The following is a 19,316-nucleotide window of genomic DNA, read 5'->3' on the forward strand; positions in this document are numbered from 1 at the left end:
ACAGCCCAAGAATCAGAAATCTGATTCTGTACCAAAAGAGCCGTTGGGATAAACGGCGGTTGACCGCGACGGTTGACCGCGAGCAACAAAAACAACAGGAAAAGCTCCAGAGACTTCGACGGTCGACCATGGCAGTCGACCGTGGGAAATCTCGAGCTCACGGTCGACCGCGATGGTCGATCGTGAAAGTTTCTGCTACCCACTGATGAAAGAACTCAGGCACGGTCGACCGTGGTGGTCGACCATGAACTGATATATAAAATTTTACAGTTTTGAACAGTTTTCTGATTTTAAAACACTGTTTAAAAATATCAAATAAATTCCAAAAAATATAAAACTTTGGGAAATGATTGTAGACATGATAATAAACATGCTACAATAACTGGTTTCAAAAAAGGACTTCCCAAATGAAAAATATTATCATTTTACAAAATAGGCCAAAACATGAAAATGTAAATATGTGAATTTTAATATTTTGGTTAAACCATGTTTTGAAACTTTGCACAATGATTATGTAGACTTAATAAAATATGTATATAATTATTGTTAAGTCCAAAAACTAAGAATACAATATTTTTACAAATACAATAGAAAATAAAACATATGAGTATGTATATGAAAATATATTTTTTTCATTATGTAATTTCATATTTATAAACATAAAAACCAAAACTTGTGTTGTATATATATATGACTACATATATATACAAGGAAACCAATAAAATGTGTGTGTATATGATATTGAGCTTAGAGTGTCTAACACACATAATATAAAACCTAAACTAGATTACCCAAGCTGATCTTGATCTTCAATAAGCTTGAGTTGGTATACTATGCGGATGAAGCTGAACTTGGATCTTGAACTTGAATTGCATAAGCTTCACTCCACAATTCTGCCAACCTCCATTGGATATGATCGTGAAAGCTTGATTCCATCCATCCTCCAACTCATTGTTTGTCTACAATAAATAACAAAATACAAACACTAGACAAATAATATTAGATGTAAATTGTTTGTTAAATCATCATCAAAATAAGAAGGCCAACAATGAGAACTCATCAACTCAAGATGAACCCTACGAAGTCATTCTTAGGGATGTCCAGCGGTAAATTCATTGGATTCGTGGTAACGACAAAAGGAATCCGAATTGACCCCGATAAGATACGAGCTATTCAAGAGCTTCAGCCGCCCCGAAATCTTAAAGAACTAAGGGGCCTTCAGGGATGATTGGCTTACATCCGGAGGTTCATTTTAAATCTTTCGGGTAAGTGTCAACCATTCTCCAAACTGATGAAGAAAGATACTTCCTTTGTGTGGGACAAGCCTTGCCAACGGGCCTTTGAGGAGATCAAAGCTTATCTCTCGAATCCGCCTGTCCTCACGGCTCCAATCTCGGGAAAGCCATTCCTCATTTACGTCAGGGCTATAGAGCATTCTCTGGGCGCTCTCTTGGCACAAAATTATGATGTCGGTCACGAGCAGGGCATCTACTACCTGAGTAGAACTCTATAGGGCGCCGAACGGTGATACCCTATGATCGAAAAGGAGTGTTTCGCCTTGATGTTTTCCATCCAAAAGATGCGACACTACCTAGTTGGCCAAACCATCCACGTCATTTCCCGGATGAACCCCATCCGAGTCTTCATGACGCAGCCTGCAACCTTAAACTGGCGTTTGGCCAGATGGGTGCTCTTACTGTCTTAGTACGACATCCACTTTATGCCACAGAAGTCAGTCAAAGAACAGGCCATCTGTGATCTTATGGCTAGTCATCCGCTAGGGGCGAAAACTGACCTATTTGAAGATTTACCAGATGAACCCCCAAAGTCAACACGACCTCCCCGGCGAAAGCCTGGCAGATGTTCTTTAACGGTGTGTTTCGCGTCGACACGAGCGGATCCATCGTGGCGGGAGTGGGGTGGTCCTCACTTCCCCACATAATCACGTACTATCCCGAGCCTTTTCTCTAACAGAGTCATGCACCAACAACGTGACTGAGTACAATACGCTACTCATTGGACTCGAGATGGCCAGAGAGTTAGAGATAAAATATCTCGAAGCCAATGGTGACTCTCAACTAATTGTCAAGCAAATGACGGGGGAATACGAAGTGAGGAACGACGACCTGATCCCGCTTCACAAAGCAGCTACCAAGCTAGTGGAGTCGTTCGAAAGTTTTTACATCGAGCATGTGTTTCGTTCTAAGAACAAGCACGCGGACGCCCTCGCATCCTTGGCGGCTAATTTGGCCCAGCCGCTAGAAACGACTCAATGGGTCACTATGCTGAGTCGAAGACTCTTTCGACCAAAAGACATTCTAGAAGCGAATGCCACTCACCAAGTTCCGGATCAACCTGACCCAAAAGATTAGCATCTCCCGATCATCGATTACATCCTGTACGGTATGCTGCCCGAAGACGCTAGAGAACAAGAGTCTGTCTGCCGGCATGCCTCAAGGTTCTACTACGATTCAAAGGCGTTGTATCGAAGGTCATATGACGGCTTGTTACTTCGATGTCTTTCAAAGACAGAAGCACGAGAGGCTTTGCGCGAAGCCCACGATGGCACTTGCAGAGCTCACCAGCCCGGACCCAAGCTTTTGGGATCGATTGCGAAGGATAGGTTATTTCTGGCCTAGGATGGTCAGCGATGCGGTTGCTTATGCAAAGCGTTGCCATGCATGCCAAATCCACGCCAACTACCTGCATTAACCTCCTAAAGACCTACACCTGACAACGACGTCATGGCCCTTCAAAGCATGGGGGATGGACATCGTCGGACCAATATCCCCGCCTTCAGCGAGGGGTCATCGCTTCATCCTCGCGGTCACCGACTACTTCTCTAAATGGGCCAAAGCCGTCCCCTTAAGAGAAGTCAAGACCAATGACGTGATTAAGTTCATCAAACATCATGTCATATACCGATACGACGTACCTCAACGTATCATCCATGACAATGGCACACAATTCGTTAGTCATGCGTTTACCCAGTTTTGTGATAAATTTCGGATTCAGAACCTTTCCTCCACGGCGTACAACCCTTAGACGAATGGCTTGGCCAAGGCCTTCAACAAAATAATTATTAATATCTTAACCAAGCTAACTTCTAACTAACAAGCGCGATTAGAACGAGAAGCTGGGCGAGAGATTATGGGCATATTGCACGATGGTTCGTACACCGACCGGCAACATGCCTTATTCATTGGTATATGATTGTGAAGCCGTGTTACCATTAGAGATTCAAATTCCATTCCTCCGTGTCGCCCTAGCTATGGGGATGACGACCGAAGATAATCATCAACGATGCCTCGCGGAACTTGAAGTGTTGGATGACAGGTGGCTTGAAGCTTAACAACACATTGAGTTCTACCAAGCCCGAATGTCTAAGGCTTTCGACAAGAAAGTCAAGCGTCGATCCTTTAAGAAGGGAGAATTGGTGCTCACCGTCCGACGACTGATGATTCTCACATCCAAGAAGAAGGGTAAATTTTAGCCCAAATGGGAAGGACCGTTCATAGTAGAGACAGTCTATTCGAATGGAGCTTATCGCCTCGTCAAACCGAACGGTGACAAGATCATGATGCCTATCAACGGCAAGTTCTTAAAGAAGTACTACCCTTAGTTTTCCTTTAAACTCCTACTGGTGCAAGAGTATAAACTACCCCTCCAAACTCCCATGAGTGCATGAATCTAAACTGGTCCTCACTCCCTCCAACTGGTAAACGAGGATAAACTGTTCCTACTTCATATACTCCGACGGGAAACTCTATACGAGATGCTACTAATAGCGTTCTTAAGTGTGACCTAGATCACCACTTGGTCCAACCTTCTTACAGTTAGGACCAAAACAACCCTGTCATGTTAACTATCACCTCTGACAAAATCAACTTACCAATCCTCTCCAATAGGATGGTGAGCCCACCAAAGTCGCTCACATCGTGGCAAACAACCCTATCATGTTAACTATCACCTCTGACAAAATCAACTTACCAATCCCTTCCAATGGGATGATGAGTCCTCATAGTTGCTCCGATCGCAACAAAATTTTATCATGTTAACAATCACCTTTGATAACTGGTCCCGTTATTCCCAAGAGTAACATAGCCTAAGTAGTAACCTACCATGCGACGTGTTGCTACTTCAGTCAATAGTCACACTCCTACGTCCCTGAACTACCTGACCTATCCCTGATATCCTAATATTCTCTTAGAATAACCGATGGGTAGGAGCCTACCATGCAACGGCTCCTACAGCAATCGATCGTCACATTCATACATCCCTGAACTATTCGATTATCATTCACGTCGTCGTCCTTGCGGACGACGATAATTATCAAAGGCGCCTTAACAGGCGACATGTCCCGACTATCCTCTCAGACAGCAAATCGCCAAATGGCAAGTCATTGTTGGGGTCTTCAGCTGGTCGCATGCACGAGCAACTACTCTTTGTTTCAAGCTAAGTGTTACCCTCTCGGTTTCGCCTGAGCTACAATGCGAGAGTCAGGGTTAACCCAACCCCACGCTGCGAACAACCAAAAGCAGAAGGGGATCCTAGCGACTAAGTCCAAGACAGACCAAACTCGTCGAAGGCTCGCTACACTGCGAAAAATAGTATAACTGACTCGACTCAGGCGATAAGCAGCACAGACGAGTCCAACACAGTGGCTATCAAGGACTAACCAATAGTCCTTAGCATAGATCAAACATAGAAAATAAAGAAAAAGTTGTGCATGTAAAGCAGTAAATAAACAACAGCGTAATAGACCATTCTAGGCCAAAATTACAGACATAGAGTTTTAAACTGTGATGCATCAAGCATCAAAAAAATTACAAAACAGTGTTTAACAAAGAGAGCGACGCACTACATCAACTTCAAAAGACTAAAACTGGCGATTTTTGCCTTGACAGCCGTGAGCTTTGTCGCCTGTCTGGCTCGGGTCTTCGCCTCTTCCCTTTGCTGAAGCCTGGCGAAAGCAACCTCTCCATCCTTCTCCTCATGACAAAGAAGTTGGAGCGCCCTTGCCACCGCTTCGGCAACGCGACCAAGCCACATCTTTTCGTGCTCGAGCTTCCGCAAGTTCGCCTCTCCCTCGAGGGACCCAGCGTCCTTGAAGAAAATAGCGTCATGTAGGCATCCATCTCAACCAACACCGCGCGATGTTGCCTGCGCAATTGGTTGAGCTCAGCTTCTTTTGCCTGAATGCGCCTCGCCAGATTCTCACGCTTGAACATGACACTCATTGCGAGAGGCGGTGGTTCATCAGAAGCATTGGCGTGCACCAACTCCTCCAAGTGATGCATCAGCCCCCCCAAGCGTTGAAGCTCCTACTCACATCGCCGGGCCAGCTGGCGACCACCCACATGGCGGATCTCCTCCAGGCCTTCGGCCATGAGGAGGAGCACGTCGTCGTACCCCCCGATGCCTTGGCTAATCATAGATGCCACGTCGAAACCGACGACAGCGGAGGAGGAAGCAACCTCCTTTCCCTTCGAAGCATTCGACTTGGAAGCCATTGAGTAAAGCAAAAAAACAACTCTGTACTTCTCTTCCGGCGAATTTTTTTTTTTTTGTAAGCATGAGAACTCTACCAAAGAGACCACGAGCATATTATATAGCCAAGAGCTGAATGGCTGGGATCTGCCGTCTCAGGTAGATCGAACGGCTCAGATCTCTAGCAGCGCTTCGAGTTCGACGCCCATAAAAGCTTCGCCATTGGGACTCCAAACCGACCGTTCGGATTGAGCGCAGAAGGCGAAGCTTCCTGTCACTTCGTAATTAATGAGGACTAACACTCCCACATCGCCTTGGCTAGCAAGCATTTGGGTCCGTGGGTAGACGCGTGGCACAAACTCACCCGCGTTTGAGTTTTTCTTGTAGCACAAGCTCGCTGGCATTTGTGTTTTGCTTGTAGCATAAACTCGCTCGCGCTTGAGTTTTGCTTGTAGCACAAACTCGCCTACTTTTGAGTGTTGCGTGTAGCACAAACTCGCCTGCTTTTGAGTTTTGCGTGCAGCACAAACTCGTCCGCGCTTGAGTGTTGCTTGCAGCACAAACTCGCCCGCGCTTGAGTTTCGCTTGTAGCACAAGCTCGCTAGCATTTGAGTTTAACCTTCAACATAAACTCGCCAACATTTGAGTTTAGCTTTCAAGGCAAACTCGCCAGCACTCAAGTTTTGCCTGCAGTGCAAACTCGCCAGCACTCGAGTTTCACCTGCAGCGCAAACTCGTCAGAATTCGAGTTTCGCTTGCATCACAAAACTCACCACCAGTTTAAATCTCGCTTACAACACGAACTCGTCAGTTCGCCTGTAACCTAAACTCGCCCAGACCTAAGCTTCACCTGTGGCATGAAATCACCGGTAATTGAGTCTACACAACGAGAAAGTGCAAATTCATATGCACAAGACGTTGAATGGCGACACAACGAAATATGAAAAGAGTATACACAACGAGAAAGTGCAAATTCATTAGATACTTCTAGATAGTACATTTGAACAAAGTTATGACTTTACAACCATGAGAGTCATAACATTACAATCAAGAAGCAAAACATAAAACATAACGTATTGAATCTACTCATATCCTATGAGTTTATTCTAGGAGTTTGAAAGATGCAAGCTTAGCTCTGACTGTGGCTATATTCTCCGCATGCATGGCCCGAGCTTTATCCTCTGCCTCCTGTTGGACCCGCGCCTCGAAAGAAGCGTTAGCAGCGGCATCCTCCTGAAGCATCAGTGGAAGAGTACGCCTCTCTCTGGCAAGATCGCCTTCCATCGTCTCGCTCTGAATGCGTAGGCCTATCAAGATTGATTCCCCCTCTGCATGCGGAATCATTCCTAAAATGATCGAAGAAGTGAAAGACTCCATGTCAGATTGTAATAGGTGGTGCCGAAGATCCAGATGATCAATAAGGGCCCCTTTGTCTTCTATGTCTCGCCTTCGGTACTCTTGTTGCCACACGATGCGACGGCAGACTGAAGCCAGAAATAGCTTCACTTTGGACTCCAAATCCGCATGTCGCAAATCCTCCAATTTTGTTAAGAGCAGTTCCAGATTGATGAGTCTCATCGAGTAGCATAGGGCGAGCCTAAAGTCACCCTGGCAACGGAGACGAGCCACACTGTCTGAAAGAGACTGCTTCAGCTCCGCGAAAGTACCACGGCCCTGATCAACGAACGAGATCACTCGTTTCACGGTGTTCTCCAACTCCTCTAACTGGGCCAGAACGGAATCCAAGGGTTTAAACTCCGGATCGCAGTCAGATATGGGAACTGAAGGAGAGGCATCACTCCTCGCCCTCTTTGCATCAGACGCCTTCGCTCGTGGTGCCATCCTGAACAAGAAGGAGACAATCAACACAGTGCCCCCTCTAACAAGAAAATAGGGCAATATATAACATATGGTGTAAGTGTGTATCTGTCATCCAACGATCCAGATTGGGCGGTGGAAAGGAAGATCGTCCATTACTCCGCCTTTAATACGAGATGACGTGCCAATGTCAGTCTAGCTGGTGGGCACTCAAGACCGTGATCAGACACGTGGTTACCCCCAAATCAGCATTAATTTCGTCTTCAGATTGATTTGACTGTGGTCAGAATTCACCTATGGCTAAAATTCGCCTGCGGCTTGAGTTCGCCTGTAGTTAGAATTTACCAGCGGTTTGAACTCGCCTGTGTTTAGAACCCGGCTATAGTTTGAATTCGCCTATAGTTAAAGGCCCACCTACAATGGCCTCACAAAGAAAGATAAAAGCCGAAAGATAAGAGACAACAACGATTAGGAGGGGTACATGCACAAACACATTTGGGAAACCAAAAGAGCATAACATTCATCCAATCTTAAGACAGTACGTTTGAAAAAAGTTATACTTCACAATCAAACGAGTTATAACACAACGTCAGAAGCAAAATGAAACAAAATGTCTTAACACGGTTTTAGACCTAAGAGCCTAGTCCAACAAACCAAAGGATGCAAACCCTGCTTTAACCGCGACTACCCTTCTCGCATGGTCCTCCCGGGCTTTGTCTTTAGCCTCTTTCCGAGCCTGATCCTCGAAACTTGATTGGGCGGCAGAGTCTTCCTGGCATAGTGTTTGGAGGTTTCGAGTTGCCTCCTCAACAGTCTTGCGGACATTTACACTCTCAGATTGAATCCCCCTTAGGGTCGTCTCTACATGCTCCAGTTCGACCCTCAGACGGGATATATTGGAAATGAAGTCGCCTATCCGCTCTTCTAGTGATCGCTGTTGACCCACCCGAAAGGTGACATGGGATTCCAAATCTGCTATTTCCCTAGAGCGAACTTCCTGCTCCCAGGCCGCTCGATGCTGAACGCGAGACAAGAAGGGCTCCACATCGGCTTCCGGACCCTCTCGCAGCAAGGTCTCCAGACTTGTCAGGCGTGACTCTAGAAAAAGGAGCCTCTGCACACAACGTGTGGCAAGCCGGCGTTCGCCCAGCCACCTGAGATCAGCCACACGATCCATGAGGGACTGTTTGAAGTCATCGTAGGTCCCCATGCTAAGACTGATAAGGGAAATTACCTACTTCGCAACGTTCTCAAATTCCTCAGCGCGAGCTTGTATAGACAAGAAATCTGAGGAGACATGCTCTTGACCCGGAGCGAGCGCCGCAATGGGTGGAACCTCGAGACAAGGTTCGGCTCCAGACGACGGGACAGGGTTTGAGGCGGAGGAAGTCACGATTCCCTCAGATTCGTCATCAGAAATCAAGATGGGCTCGGCCGCACGCTCTTCAGTAGGGAGGAGGAGGGAGGGTGGGTTTGGCGGTGGGAATTTAGGGAGAGAGAGAGAGAGATCTTGAGTGGGGGATGGGTTTCTCGACAGCTCTTGATGAGCTGGTCCACGCTAATCTCAACGCAAGGGCTATTTTGCAAAATGACCACAAAATTGACTAAACCCATTGAAAACAGATCAGTGGCTGAGATCTGGCCACATCAGCGCCATAAGAGGAAACTTCGTCCTATGTCAATGACCTCCATTAAACTCATATATATATATATATAGTACCCTTTTTTCGTAATTGACACATTAGTACCCGTTGATTATGCAAAAATGAATATTTTCAAATAAACATTCCATCATGCACACATCTAGGTGTCATGTGAGAATATTCAGGTGAAAAATTTTCATTTCCACATAAATGAAGGGTACTAATATGCCAATTTTAAATAGCTTAGAGCATCTCCAACCCTATGCTAAATCCCTAAAATGACGCAAACCCAACATCAAACGCCTCTCCAACCGAGTGCTATCTTGAGCGCTATTTTGATGATGTGCTACAGTGCTGCGCCAGATTTGGCGTAGCGCTGTAGCTTTGGCGCAGCCCCCACACGACGACGACGAGCAGTTCTACGAGTCTCTCGATTGATATTGTCCTCCTCGTGCTCGTCGACGTCGTGCTCCGACGATGACGGTCGAGGCGACAGCAACCGGCGCCGCATCCCTTGCTTCTTGCGTCCTCGTGCTCGTGCTCGTCGACGTCGTCTTTAAACCCAATTCTAAAATACAATACTTTTACTACTTGTATTTATACAGAATGAATGTCAAAACCCTAAAATACCCCTTTGATTGGCCCCATAAATCCCAGTGTCTCTCTCTCATCTTCCCCATTTCACCTCAGCCCATCTCCAGCCGCCGACGCCCCACTCTAGCTGCCGCCGGCGATCTCGGCCCCCGTCACCCTCTCCCGCCTCTTCAAGAACTCCCCCTCCTCCCCCAAAACCCTAACCCTAATCAAGTCCTTCGCCGCCGGCGTCATCCTCTCCACCTCCCTCGTCCACGTCCTCCCCGACTCCTTCCAGGCCCTCTCCGATTGCCACGTGGCTCCCCGCCATCCGTGGCGCAACTTCCCCTTCTCCGGCCTCGGCGGCATCGTCGGCGCCCTCCTGCCCTCCTCGTCGACGTCGTCGCCTCCTCCCGCCTCGAGGACGCCGCTCGGGCCCCAAGAACTACGAGAGGATCGAGAAGGCCGGGTGCCACGCGGCGAAGGAGGAGCTGGAGTTGGGGGTTGAGGAGCTGGAACTGGAGGAGGAGGAGGAGGACGAGAGGCTGGAGTTGGTTATGTAAAGTCATTTGTTCATTGAACCGCATTTATCTGCTTTTATCTGAAGGTATATTTTCTATAAGTATAATGTTCATTGAACCGCTTTTAAACTCAACCTATTGTTCTTTTGATCCGCTTATATTTTGCTTTCAGGAAATCAACGTGATCCTCAAGACCAATTCCCCGGATGCTAGATGCCAATTGTGATATCAAGCAACTTTTGTGTACATATATATGTTTGGAAAGTGATTTGTAAAGTCATTTGTATGAAACCTACGGGACAGTTGTTGGTATTGGTTATGTAAAGTCATTTTGTGGACAGTTGTTAGTATTGGTTATGTAAAGTCATTTTGTGCAATCATCCACTGTGGTTAAATTACTGGTTATGTAAAGTTTTGTATGTTTCTAAGTCATTGAAATTGATGGTTTATTGCACGTAAAGTTCTATGGTTCAGCGCACCAGCTACATAAAGTTTTCCCTCAAACAGAACACAATATTCTCTTACAGAGATTAGCGTGGTACACATAACCATAACACAACAAAAGGAAGAAAAGAACATCACGCATAACCCGCTACACTTACAGGATAACCCACTATACTTACAGGATAACCCGCTACACTTACAGGATAACCCGATACACTTACAGTGTAACCCGCTACACTTACACGATAACCCTCTACACTTACAGTGTAACCCGTTATACTTACAGGATAAGTAAGTATAGCACGTTAATCTGAAAGTATAGCACGTTATATTGTAAGTATAACACGTTATATCGTAAGTATAACACGTTATATCGTAAGTATAGCACGTTAACATGTAAGTATAGCACGTTAATCTGTAAGTATAGCACGTTAATCTGTAAGTATAGCACATTAACCTGTAAGTATAGCACGTTAACCTAAAAGTATAGCACGTTAACCTGAAAGTATAGCACGTTAACCTTTAAGTATAGCACGTTAATCTGTAAGTATAGTACGTTAACCTCTAAGTATAGCACGTTAACCTGAAAGTATAACACGTTAACATGTAAGTATAGCACGTTAATCTGAAAGTATAGCACGTTATATTAAAAGTATAGCACGTTACACCGAAAATATAGCACGTTATATCGAAAATATAACACGTTAATCTGAAAGTATAGCACGCTATACTTACAGGTCAACGTACTATACTTATGATATATCGTGTTATACTTATAATTTAACGTGCTATACTTACAATTTAACGTGTTATACTTACATGTTAACGTGCTATACTTACGATATAACGTGTTATACTTACAATTTAACATGCTATACTTACAGGTTAACATGCTATACTTACGATATAACGTGTTATACTTATAATTTAACGTGCTATACTGTAAAACCCCGAAAATTTGAATATAGTGTGATAAATAATTATAAATATGTTATATAGTGAAAATAATGTATTTTGATATTTGAGTATGATAGAAATTGATTTGAGATCAATTCAATGTATATTTGTGAATATACGAGTGTAAATACACAAAACATGCACAAAGGCAAATAGTGAGAATCTGAGAATTTTGACCAGTTGAGAGTTTCTATATTTTGCACACTGATTCAGTTAGAATATGCTGATTTATTTAGAATCTGGAAAAGTGTATAAGATCAAAGTTGTAGGTCTCTTCAAGAGCTTTCCAACGAATCTTAGATCACCTCATTCCAAGATCATATGAGAAAGTTATAGCCTTTTTACCGAACCCCAGTCTGAGAATGACCCAGGAACCTGCGCAGTCGACCGCCGTGGTCGCTGCGGTCGACCGCGCAGCGAACCTGGTTCTGCAGGTTCTGTTTCGGGTCGGGTTTTGTTTATACCAAACCCGATTGCTACCCTAAGTATATATACTCGTTTTGAAGCTCTCAGAACCCTCTATTGAACCCTAATAGCCTCAGCCCCCTTCTCTCTCCTCTCAAAACCCTAGCTCGGTTTGTGGCATTTTTGGGCGTTTCGAAGGATTTTCGATGGAATTTCGCGAGATTCTTGGTGGATTCAGTGAGAGGAATCATTCTCCTACAGATCTAGGGCTTAGTTCTCATCAGAGGCGAGTAACATCTCGCCCAACTTCACCTCTTTTCGTTTTCATGCTTAAATTTGAGTTTTTCCGGTTTTATTGGGCCTAAATTCGTATTTTGTATAAGTAATAGATCTTTATGGTAACTTAAGTATTTCAGATTTGTTTAAAAACCCACCCACGAATTTGTCTTCATGAGATCTAGATCTGAAAATGGTTAAATAAGAATTAATCATGTTTTACTGCTTTAATGACATCTAAATCATGTTTCTTTTGTTGTCTTATTGGAAATCTAATTGTTAGATTTTAAATGATTAAAACTTGTAGTTCTCTATCCTATGACTTGGTATAAATGTTAGAGTTATGCTATAATGGAAATCGTTAAGTTTGTTTGGGTTTTGAAGCCGACAGAAACCCTAACTGGGCTTCTGTCAGCTTCGCGGTCGACCGCAATGGACGCGGCGGTCGACCGCCCTGAGTTAGTTTCAGCAGAATGTTTCTGCTATTTGAGCGGTACAGTTTTGGCCACTGTTGTTTTATTGTATATTTTCGGTGTGTTCGAGCGTTCGCCTCACTTATCTGGCACTAGTTACAATGTTAGTGATTTTATCTGTACATGTGAGTTGACTTTTGACACAAGTACCGATCCGCACACCGAGGCATGTGTGACATGAGTCTATGTGTATCTTTTGTGTATGTAATATATCATCGACACTTACAGTCTACATGTATTACTTTGAAGTCCTCGTGTTGGACTATAATCCATTGAAGTCGCACAGTTTTGGCCACTGTTGTTTTATTGTATATTTTCGGTGTGTTCGAGCGTTCGCCTCACTTATCTGGCACTAGTTACAATGTTAGTGATTTTATCTGTACATGTGAGTTGACTTTTGACACAAGTACCGATCCGCACACCGAGGCATGTGTGATATAAGTCTATGTGTATCTTTTGTGTATGTAATATATCATCGACACTTACAGTCTACATGTATTACTTTGAAGTCCTCGTGTTGGACTATAATCCATTGAAGTCCTCGTGTTGGGCTACAATTTATTTCAGTCCTCGTGTTGGACATTTACATATTAGACCACGTGTTGGACATTTACATATTAGACCACGCGCTGGACATTTGTTAAGCTATAAGTATGACACTCATCTAAATCAGGACATAACTTGATTACATGAGATTTGGACATGATAGCTACCTAGACTGGACACGACACTTATGTGATATTGACATTTGACACTTATATGGTTTTGACGTGACTTTTGATTAAGTATTGAGATGAGTTGTTTCTTTCAGTTTATTATTCATGTATTAGACTTTGGGTTTGGTGATTAGGGATTTACAATTTGAGATAAAAGGTATATACATGAGGGTTTCCTTGTTTGGATTATTTCGCTCGACGTACCTATGCTCGTGTTGTAATTTCCTAAATACTAAAACCCATTATTTGCTAGGAATAATGATTTTAACTATTATGTAATAACTGTACTTTCTGTATACAACAAGCCCTCTCCCTTGGGGTTGGTTGTGATGTTGCTCGCTAGCGCTTTGACGCTCGTTGTCCCTCCCATTTCAGGTAACGAGTCAGGTGCACGGAGAGTCGCAGGTTGATGGCGATGTACATTAGCATCCATCTTTCCTTCATAGTTTTATTTTATTTATGGAGCTCCACTGTAGACTTTGTTTAGATATTTGAGGACTTTATTCTAGATGTTGTAAAGGCTGTGTGCCTTATTTCCTTTACTCAGACTTGTTGTATTTGAGATTTGATAAGAACTCCAGTTTATTCATTTCAGATATTGACTTTGTATTTCTATATGTTGGATGATAAAATATTATTTTGATCCCTTTCATTTCATCAGTATCTCTTGTATTATCTTTTACTTGCTTTTGTACCTACACCTGTTGTTGACTCTACTAGAGAGATGTTAATTGTGATGGTGAAACATGTTATTGCACGGTGTGGTGCATGGCAGGTTTGACATTCTTGGTTTCACCGAGGACTGCAGCCTTGTGTGAACCCAGGGGCGTCACAGTTGGTATCAGAGCTCTAGTTCCAGTATCCTTAGGATCATCCTGTGTCGAGTCGTGGAGCTAGGATAGAGTTTCCTAGGATTCATGTATAGAGTCCGTAAGGATTTCCTAGTATGAGTGAGGACGATATATGCGTATATCTCAAAATTTGAGAATTTTTTTTATATAACAACTATTTTTGTATAAGTTTAAAGTATTTGTGCAAATACTATATGGTGGCGAATCATATTGCACCACCACCATCAGTAGCTAGAAAAGTCATTTCTCAAGAAAATGGGACAGCTAAGTTCCAGAAGGACGAGGAAGGGAGTACTAAGAGAGGGCACGCCGGAGACAAGGGCAAGAACAAGAGACCCTTGATTGGATCCCAACAGCATCAGCAGAGCCCTCATAAGAAGGGATCTCAACAGGATCAGAGAGCAAGTCAGCAGCACAAGTTCCGGGGATCTTGTTTTAACTGTCGCAAGGTCGGACACAAGGCATTAGAGTGCCGCAGTGCACCAACAAGAGCTCAGAAGGGAAATGGTCCAACTCAGCAGCAACGGAAGACTGAAGGGCAGGTTCTAGCAGTTCAGGAGGTTTCCCAGGGGCAGATTGTCCCATATTCTCCAGCACCAGTGACAGAGCAGTCTTTAGCCACCGGCAGAGTATATGCAGTAGTCCCGCATGATCATGGAGCTAATGGAGCAGTTTTGGAGGGTACGTTCTTTGTGAATCCCTTTTTCCACCCGTATTCTTTTCGATTCGGAATCGTCGCATTCCTTCATATCGCATGCATTTATGGCTAGACTCCAGCTTGTAGCTCAGCCTCTAGACACCCCTTTTATCTGTTTCCACCCCTTTAGGAGAGGTATCGCTTCTGGAGAGCGTTTGTAGGAGGTGTACCGTCAGTTTAGAGACTCCAGCTCGTAGCTCAGCCTCTAGACACCCCTTTATCTGTTTCCACCCCTTTAGGTGAGGTATCGCTTCTGGAGAGCGTTTGTAGGAGGTGTACCGTCAGTTTAGACGAGTCGGAGTTCATAATCGATTAGATAGTGTTTCATATGTCCGAGTTCGATGTCATCCTCGGTAAGGATTGGTTATCTTCCTACCATGTTAGTATTGACTGCTTTGCGAAGACAGTCAAGTTGCGAGCGTCCGACGGGTTCGAGATGATTGTAGCCGCCTCTCAGGGCAACCGACTTGTGGAGTCATTTCTGGCGTACATCGAGGAGGTGATGCGACGGGATCAGGGTGCTGAGTTATTGGAGACTAGAGTTGTCTCAGAGTATCAGGATGTCTTTCAGGACATACCTGGACTACCTCCGGTGAGAGAGGTGGAGTTCTGTATCGAGTTGCAGCCAGGCACAGCCCTGATATCCCGCGCACCCTATCGTATGGCACCAGCTGAGATGAGGGAGCTTCAGACCCAGTTGGATAAGTTATTAGCTCAGGGTTTTATTCGCCGGAGTCATTCTCCGTGGGGCGCGCCGGTCCTCTTCGTGAAGAAGAAGGACGATAGTATGAGATTATGCATAGATTATAAAGAGTTGAACAAGGTCACTATCCGGAATATGTACCCACTACCTTGGATTGATGACTTGCTTGACCAGTTGCAGGGTGCGCAGTATTTCTCGAAGTTTGATCTTTGTTATGGTTATCATAGTTGCGGGTTCGGGAGATGGATTTTCCCAAAACCATTTTTCCTAATTCGATGCGAATCTTTAGAGTTTCTAGTCAGGCCATTCGGGTTGACTAATGCACCCGTAGTATTCATGAATGTGATGAACCGGGTTTTTCCGTCCCTTCATGGGCTAGTTTGATATTCTCATATTTTCGAGATCGGAGGCAGAACACGAGTAGCATTGCAGACTCTTCAGGAGCATCAGTTATATGTCAAGTTCAGCAAATACGGGTTTTGGTTTTCAGAAGTTAGACTTCTCGACCACGTCAACAGCAGAGAGGGCATTGCAGTGAATCCAGCTAAGTTTACAGCAATTCTTGTTTTGGAATCGCCGAAGATGGTGACAGAGATTCGAAGCTTCTTGGGTTAGCCGGTTATTACAGGAAGTTCATCCTAGACTTTTTGAAGATTTCGACACCACTTACATGCCTTACGAAGAAGAGTATATAGTTCGTTTGGAGCATAGAGTACCAGGAGGCCTTGATACCTTAAAGGCTAAGTTGTCCACAGCGCCAGTTTTGATTATTCCGAATAATGATACCTTAAAGGCTAAGTTGTCCACAGCGCCAGTTTTGATTATTCCGAATAATGACGGGACATTTGTGGTCTACACAGATATATCATTGGCAGATTTAGGAGACGTTTCAATGCAAACTCAGAGAGTAGTAACATATGTCTCACGGTAATTTAGAGTGCATAAGTAGAACTATCCCACTCATGACTTGGAGTTAACAACAGTGATATTTGCACTGAAGTCATGGAGACATTACTTGTATGGAGTGCAAATTTAAGTTGTTCATCGACTACCAGAGTTTGAAGTATTTTTTTCTCCCAGAAGGAACTCAACCAGAGACAGCGACGGTGGATTGAGTTTATTGAGGACTATGAATTCTAAGATGTACAAGGACTTAAAGAGACACTTTTGGTGGAGTGATAGGCGTAGGAAGATTTCAGAGTATATAGCTAAGTATCTTACCTGTCAGTAAGTGAAGGTGGAACATTAGAGACCGGTAAGAACACTTCAATCTTTTCCCATTTCGAAATAGAAGTGGACGGACCTTTTTATGAACCTTATTGTAGGGTTGCCAAAGTCGAAGAAAGAAAATGATTCTGTTTGGGTGATAATGGATAGACTAATGAAGTCAGCACATTTCATTCCAGTAAGGACTACTTATACAGCCGAGGCATATATGAGGATATTTGTTTGGTAGATAGTTCGACTTCATAGAGTTCCAGGTACGATGGTATCGGATCGAGGTTCAGTGTTCATTCCGCATTTTTGAAAGGATTTCCAGGATTCATTTGGCAACAGATTTATCTTACAGTAGTGTATTCTACCCACAGACGGATGGTAAGATGGAGAGAGTAAATCAGATGTTGGAGGACATGTTGCGAGCTTGTGTCATTTACTTCCAAGGCAACTGGAAGGATCATATTCTACTGATAGAGTTCTCTTATAACAACAGTTATCAAGCGATAATTTGTGTGGCCCCGTATGAAGCATCGTACGTGAGGCCTTGCAGATCGCCTATATATTGGGTAGAGCAGGAGGATATTTTAATGCTTGGGCCAGAGCGTATGAGATAGATTACTGAGAAAGTAACATAAATCAGAGAACATGTTCTAACTGCTCAGAGTCAGCAAAAGAGCTATGCATATAAGAAATGAGGACATTTAGAGTTCCAGATTTGAAGAGTTAGTTATGCTAAAAGTATCGTCTATAAAAGACGTTCAGCGATTCGGAAGGCGGAGAAAGCTTGAACTGAGATATATTGGACCGTTCCGGATTTTGGAGCTTATTGGGGCTATTTCATATGAATTAGACTTTCCAGCATCGATGTCTAGTGTACATAAAGTGTTTCATGTTTCAATGTTCATGAAACAATTACATAATGAAGAGCAGCAGTGAGTGTTGAACGCATCGGAGATTTAGCTTCAGGATGATTTGACTACGATTGAAATCTCAGCTTATATACTTGCTAGAGAAGACAAGAAATTTAGAAACAGTATATTTTTTTCCCTTGGTGAAAATTCAGTGGAACCGGAAAGGAGCTGAGGAGGTTTCTTGGGAGCACGATGAGGACATGCGTCGCGACTACCCACTCCTGTTTGAACAGGTAAATTAACTTTTATGACATGTGTTTTATATTATGTTTACATCTTGGGTTATATTTACATTTAACACTAGAATGTGAATATTTCTACTTACTTATTAATCTTTTTGGAACACATGGTATATATATGGGGGGTTCCTTGTTTGGATTTTTCACCCGATGTACTAGTTCCACTAGATTAGGGTTCGAGCGGGAATATTACCATTTTAGATCGTTAGGTATAAATATTTCTATATGTTCATCTGGAAGTTCATATTGCGAGATGCGTATGATTTCCAAATTTCGAGGACGAAATTCTTTTAAGGGGGGGAAGAATTAAAACCCCGAAAATTTGAATATAGTGTGATAAATAATTATAAATATGTTATATAGTGAAAATAATGTATTTTGATATTTGAGTATGATAGGAATTGATTTGAGATCAATTCAATGCATAATTGTGAATATACGAGTGTAAATACACAAAACATGCACAAAGGCAAATAGTGATAATCTGAGAATTTTGACCAGTTGAGAAATTCTATGTTTTGCATACTGATTCAGTTAGAATCTGGAAAAGTGTATAAGACAAAAGTTGTAGGTCTCTTCAATAACTTTCCAACGAATCTTAAATCAACTCATTCCGAGATCGTATGAGAAAGTTACAACCTTTTTACCGAACCCCAGTCTGAGCATGGCCCAGAACTCTGAGCAGTCGACCGCCGTGGTCGCTGCGGTCGACCGCGCAGCGAACCTGGTTCTGCCAGTTCTGTTTCGGGTCGGGTTTTGTTTATACCAAACCCGATTGCTACCCTAAGTATATATACTCGTTTTGAAGCTCTCAGAACCATCTATTGAACCTTAATAGCCTCAGCCCCCTTCTCTCTCTCCTCTCAAAACCCTAGCTCGGTTTGTGGCATTTTTGGGCGTTTCGAAGGATTTTCGGTGGAATTTCGCGAGATTCTTGGTGGATTCAGCGAGAGGAATCATTCTCCTACAGATCTAGGGCTTGGTTCTCATCAGAGGCGAGTAACATCTCGCCCAACTTCACCTCTTTTCGTTTTCATGCTTAAATTTGAGTTTTTCCGGTTTTATTGGGCCTAAAATCGTATTTTTGGTACAAGTAATAAATCATTATGGTATATGATGCATAGCTCAAGTATTTCAGATGTTTAAAAACCCACCCACGAATTTGTCTTTATGAGATCTAGATCTGAAAATGGTTAAATAAGAATTAATCATGTTTTACTGCTTTAATGACATCTAAATCATGTTTCTTTTGTTGTCTTATTGGAAATCTAATTGTTAGATTTTAAATGATTAAAACTTGTAGTTCTCTATCCTATGACTTGGTATAAATGTTAGAGTTATGCTATAATGGAAATCGTTAAGTTTGTTTGGGTTTTGAAGC

The sequence above is a fragment of the Asparagus officinalis genome, chromosome 7, assembly GCF_001876935.1.
Source record: "Asparagus officinalis chromosome 7, Aspof.V1, whole genome shotgun sequence".
Lineage (NCBI taxonomy): Eukaryota > Viridiplantae > Streptophyta > Magnoliopsida > Asparagales > Asparagaceae > Asparagus > Asparagus officinalis.